The sequence below is a fragment of the Papaver somniferum genome, chromosome 9, assembly GCF_003573695.1.
Source record: "Papaver somniferum cultivar HN1 chromosome 9, ASM357369v1, whole genome shotgun sequence".
Classification (NCBI taxonomy): domain Eukaryota; kingdom Viridiplantae; phylum Streptophyta; class Magnoliopsida; order Ranunculales; family Papaveraceae; genus Papaver; species Papaver somniferum.
In genome coordinates this window covers 28,874,358-28,881,034 of record NC_039366.1, presented here as the reverse complement: position 1 = coordinate 28,881,034, position 6,677 = coordinate 28,874,358, and the positions used below count along the sequence as shown (strand labels likewise).

The window sequence follows — 6,677 nt, the reverse complement described above, 5'->3', positions numbered from 1 at the left end:
CCCTAATCAATCTCACACTGATTCAAGGTACAGTTGCGCTCCTTACGTCTCTGATCCCAGCAGGATACTACGCACTTGATTCCCTTAGCTGATCTCACCCACAACCAAGAGTTGCTACGACCCAAAGTCGAAGACTTGTATAAACAAATCTGTATCAGACAGAAAAGTCTATAGGATGGATAAATCTGTCTCCCACAGATAAACCTAAAAGTTTTGTTCTGTCTTTTGATAGAAATCAAGGTGAAAAAGAATTAATTGATAAACCAGACTTATATTCCCGAAGAACAGCCTAGTATTATCAATCACCTCACAATAGTCTAAATCGTATGGTAGCGAAACTAGATATTGCAGAATCACAAACGATGAGACGAAGATCTTTGTGATTTCTTTTTATCTTGACCTATCGGAGATGTAATCTCAAGTCAATTATTCAATTGAACTCGTACGATAGAAAATGGCAATATCAGATCGCTCAACTACAAGAGAAGTAGTTTCGTCTGGATTCACAATCCCAATGAAGTCTTTCAGTCGATAATCGACAAGGTCTCGAGAAGAAACATACGATTAAAGGAGAATCGACTCTAGCAAACCAACTAGTATCACACAGGAGGTGTGAGTATTAGTTTTGCACAGTTGCTAGACGTCTCCTTATATAGTTTTCAAATCAGGGTTTGCAATCTAGGTTACCTTGGTAACAAAGCATTCAATAATCACCGTTAGATGAAAAACCTGATTTATCCAAGCTAATATCCTTCAACCGTTAGATCGAAACTTAGCTTGTCACACACAAATGAAATGTATTCATTTAGGTTTGAGTAACCGTACCTAAACGTGTACATTGGTTGATTCACAAATGGTTGACCAATAGTTAGCCATATGAGTACTTTCATATTAACCGTATTCATCTTTCTCATAACTAGTTCAAATAACTCATAAGAACTAGTTCAAGAGTTGTTCAATTGCTTAGGTCTTTATACATAGACACAATTGAAACAAAATCGGTTTGATTCATTTGAATCAATTCATGAATAATATATCCACAGTTTTCAAAGATTGCATTCCTTATAATTTATTGTTTTAAGTCCATGAACTACCGATTTGAGAAATAACTAGCTTGGGTACGCGTATGGGTATGCGTACCTTATCTACCGGATTTTGAGTTGGTTTTAGTTTCCAAACTCAACAGACTTTTTTGGGTGAAATAGTTCCGTCAGTACGCGTACGGGTACGCGTACGTAAGGTGACTGGTTTTTGAGTTCGTAAACTTCAAACTCAGCAGAATTTCACGGACGTGAATTTCCGCCAGTACGCGTACGGGTTCGCGTACCCAACCTGTCTCCTTCACCAATATCGCATGCACACATATGCACGCACTTGGTTCCCGGCACATGGATTTATACACTAATGTGCGAACACACTATATGCTTACATCCATAGGTGGTTACATATTCTCAACTCTATATTTGAATCATTTAAACATTCTTTTATAATGTCATAACAGTCGTTAGACATAAAGAATCGACTATTGTCATCAAAGCTATTTTCAAGATTGAAATGTCATCATGAATTTCGTCACGGGTAAAGATGAAAATGTTTAACGCAAAAGCTTACCAACACGTATTTCGAGAAAACGATAGGCGAGTAAACTCGACTCGAAATAACAAATGTGTATGTATGAAAATTATCATACTTATACGACTTTTGTCTCAAGAGTAGGAGATAGGGTAGATAAACTTTTGAGTGACAAGATGAGTTCAAGTCTCCACATACCTTTTGGTCGGATGAAGTTCCACTTGTTCCTTGAGTAGTTCTTCGTCTTTGCAAGATAATCGCCATGGAGTCTGGAGCTCAATTATTCCTAACTATCCTAGACCGAGACTTAGTCATAAGTATACTAGAAATCAAGACATATAGTTTTGATCACTAATATTGATAAAAATGCTTGAGATAGCAACGTATGCGAGTTCGACCGAGCAATGCTCTAACAATCTCCCCCTTTGTCAATTTTAGTGACAAAACTATCAATACATATGGATTACAAAATAAACTAGATGACCGCTGCCACAGTGGGAGGGCCGACCGAAAAAAATTGACGTAAAACTAAATTTTGTACCTGCAATTTAGTTTCGTTATAATGGCACGGAGTCGAACTTGTAAATTTGTAAAACGGAATTGTAAATGTTAAAGCAAAGAGATGTTCAAAGTCATCTTGCATATGCGTCATCCATCCTGCCTTGCACCAAGTCAGTGTTGCACCACAATGGTGCAGAATCTTGCAATCCTTCCATGCATACGCATACATGCATTCCTTGCAGCACCACAACCTGAGCCACTATCCATTCATTTTGTTGCTTCAACTACAATCTTTCCAATTCATCCAGATCACTGCACACCACCATTCTAGCTCAAGCCATCTAAACTGCAAACAATCACCAAGATTTCATGGCGAAAGTTGGAACTTCCTAAGTACAACATAAATATAACCCCACCAAGCATAAATCAGAACAAAAAAACTATGAAATAGAGAAACTTATCGAATCCCAACAATGTCAACACACTTGGTTTATCAGTTTGATATAGCATTTCCATGCGAAAACTTGAAACAAACAGGATTGATATAAAATGTAGGCTAGTTGGACCCTTTGTATTCAAAATTATGCAAGATAACATATAAAGGTTTGTCTAAAAATAATAATAACAAAATTCCTAGTCTCTTAAAGCAGAACAACGTTGCTTAACGCTTTCCACCACCACCATCAAGATTTGCTCCCTTAGGCTGGGCACCCTTGGCCACCTTACCCTGAGTCTTCTATGTTTTGGACATTACTTCTGCTTTTCAGTTTCTATCTTTCTTCTCATACTTGGACTTCTTAACTCTTTCCTTGACTTCACTGAAAAAGTCATAGAATAAAAAATTAGTAAAACAGAACCACATCAACAAACATTAAGTTTTAGTGTCAGGGATTATGCAGTTTGATTAAGAAAAGTGAAAGCAACAAAAACATACCGAAGAGTGGATTCACGAGCTGCATCTCTGACTTCGGGTTTCTCGGCCCTTCTCTTTTGGATCACCTCCAGATTAGAACCAACAATTGACCTAGAGTAGGGAATCTTTGTTATACGACCTCTTCTTTAATGCCTCTGCAACGATGTCCTACAAGAAATAACAAAAAGGATATCAGTCACAAAAACACACACCGTGCGTCACATAAAAAAAATTAGTAACTTGGAAATTACTTGATCGTATTGTAAGCTTCCACGATCGTTCATGTCCATGGAAGAAAATTTATAGAACGAAAGAAGAACCATACATAATTACCTTCTTGTGTTGCTTCATGTACATGACTGTCCATGTAAGCTTTGAGGGATTCAACTTGTTTTGGAAATACCTCTTACATTTTGAGTTAACAAAAAGGAACACCTAGCAAGCAACAAAACCATAACAAACTCATCACTCAAATGGACCATTACAGGAAAAAACTTGACAATCCAGTTTCAACAAATATCAACTAATGTAATACATCATACATAAATACTTTACCTGGGAATCACCCCTGATAAATCTAATACCTCAGTCAGGGTAAATCATTGCACCACCAAATCGACAAAGTTCAGTCCTGTAAATCCACAACAATCCAATATCAACACCAACTTCACCAGCCAAAAACCCTTATCTCTATCAATCTAAATAGCAGATTCTAACAGTAGTAAGCCATTGTAAATCAACCAGCTCACTGCACACCACCATTTTTGGCTCATTACCAACTTCTACACAACATCTCCAACAAACTGCAATTGCTAGCAACCACTCAAACTTCCTTGTAATGCATTCACAGCTGGTACTCAATCATTCATTATATTCTTTGCCAGTTCAACAACAACACAAATTAAGTTTCAAATCCTCCTGGAACAGCACCATCTCAGTTCCTGCTTCCAAACATGAACACAAACCCTTGACAACAAGCACAGAATCACCACCAGGAGCATCTATAACCCAGTTCCATATGCATCTTAATCCATTACCTGCAGTTCAGTTCAGTTCAGCTTGCAGTCACCATTGCCATCAACAAATCCATCTCAGTCATAACCTAGGAAGAAAACAAACAATCAAATTCATTAAAACCCAACACCACAAAACCCATTTCAGTTCAACATCTCTTTTTCTTGATCGACAACTCAATCCACCAAAGAATCATCTCAACCAATCACTACCACCATCAAACCTTCTCTGAAATCCAGATTTGTTGCTTTAACAACATCAACAGCTCCAAACCCTAATTTCTTTCTCTATCACATATTCATTCTCGAGTTCATCTTCAACAAATCAACATAACCCATCACAAATCGAACCATCAACTCCTCTATGTGAATTCAATTTCATCAAATCTTCAATTAAATTGCAGCGCCAATCTCCACTGAGTCTCTTCTTCGTCTTAAATCGACAATTAACAATATCATCTTCATATGCTTCTTTCAAATCAGCACCCATACCATCACAACAACCCCTTCTTCTCTCGATTCAGATTCAACAACAACAACAACTGCTTTTCTTCATTCTTCCTTTCTCAGATTCAAATAAAGCCCTTTAATTCTCCTTCACTTCTTTTTAATTCGTCAGCAGAACTCATTGATTTGCTTATAACTAATTGATTTTTCTGAGAAGAAATCGAGAAGAAGAAGAAGAAAGAAAGAAAGAAAGAAAGGGAAAAAAATTAAAAAATTAATGATTTTTTGGCGGTGTTGCTGGTCTTGGGATTCGAACCCAGGAACTCTAACTCATTTGTGTATTAAAAAATTACACCTACGTCATTTTTGGTTACACCAAATCCAATGTTTTTTGTTAAATTGGAAAAAAAAAGTCATGTCCCATTTGACACAAAGTCACCGTATATAGAGTCCTCCCTCGCTTCGCTCGGTCGGCCTAATAAAACTTTGTAGCTTCTCGTCCACATGCTTGATCTCCTTGGTGCTTCAACGTTACTTGAAAACTTCGTCTTTTCCAAGTACTCCCATGATTCCATAGATGTTCAATTCAACATCATAGTTGTTGAAGTTCCGTATCCATAACAATGAGAAAACAAAATCTCTCGATCATTGTTATACAGTGTCATAGTATTATTACACAACATCAAAGTTCTTATATCACAACTTCGACAACAATACTATGGTGATATGGGTCACTCCCCCTTAGTCTATACTTTCGTCTCAACATGAAAACCACTCCCCCTTACATAATGACCCGTAAAGCACGTAAATCATATGTATTTGTAGTGTGAACTACACATTAATTCTCCCCCTTTTTGTCAATAAAATTGGCAAAGGTACGAAAACGAGATTCTAATGAAATTTCCACGAAGACGCTTCAAGACCAAATAAAAGTACATATCAACTTGTTTATATGCAATCATAAAGCCGAAGCTAAATGCATTCATCAAGGAGTTTATAAAGATACAAGATAACCCCTAAATAATTCCACAGCCGCACTCCCCACAAATATATGGAAATTAAGCGCAAGTTCAAAAGAACTCTCCCCCATTTGATGTCATTCCCAAGAGAACAACAAGAGCGACCTTACTTTTACAAGAAAATAAGGATTTTATTGGACATCAAAAACCATAAGGAATGATTTTCTATATCCAAAAACTCAATTAAACTAACCACAAGAGAACCCATGATCAATTTAGTCGGAATACACAACCAAAATAACCATAAACGAATCTATGATTAATCTAGTTGGAAATGCTCGGCATAAGAGAACTTACGGAGCTACGACTAAGTTCACCATAAAAGAATGATTAACTCAATCGTCTTATGATCAACACAAGAAAAACTCATGGAGCATTGCAGTATACATATAAAATATGGATCAGGGAATGATCAATACTGCGGCATATACAAAGATTCATTATATCTTCGTCACTATTTGCATAACGACTTATAATAGACATAATATTTGTCCACAAAAGATTTTAACCTATCTTCCATCAACAATTGACATAATAGGATTATCTTTTGTTTGTCAAAAGTTCATTCCTTCTTTTATCAACACATGCATATCGACATATAAAGGACTTAACTTTTGACATCAAATGAGACAATAATAGTTCACGGACGCAAACACATATCCCATAACATATTGCAATATATAAATCATAAAGATTAATATTGCAAAAATAATCTTTTCCCATGGAAGGTAGAATCAATCTTTTTCGCACGGATTTACACCAAGAGTGGTTACCAAAGGCGTATAAAAAGATTTTTACAAAGAAGAACATACAAAGTCATTAAAGACCATGCATCATAGTTCACATAAGATGATTGTGAACATTCAAGAATCCCATAGCAATGCGTACTACTGCCCATTCTTGAACTTCCTTCTTTGTGATTCACCAACATCATTCTTGTAAAGCTACAAAAGAGCTTAGAAGAGAGGTACTCCAAGAATCCAAGTGCCCAAGTCCAATAGAAATGGAACAAGTGCAACGAAACGGAGTAAAACAATCAAAAACAAGAGACAGGACAAGGACCATTCTTAACTCATCCAAATTCAGGAATTCTCATCTTTATTTTGAAGAGAATTCAAAGAGTAAGAGAATGCAAAAATAATGAGGTCATTCCGAGTTCGGACGAAGAAGTTACGGCCAAAACAAATTTAAAAGAATATCGACGTCAAGTAT

The 6,677-nt window shown here is 36.5% G+C and overlaps 1 pseudogene; it reads right to left on the bottom strand.

The window, feature by feature from the left end:
• Positions 1-2,809: 2,809 nt before the first annotated feature.
• LOC113311663 lies at positions 2,810-4,489 on the bottom strand (annotated as a pseudogene).
• Positions 4,490-6,677: the final 2,188 nt, after the last annotated feature.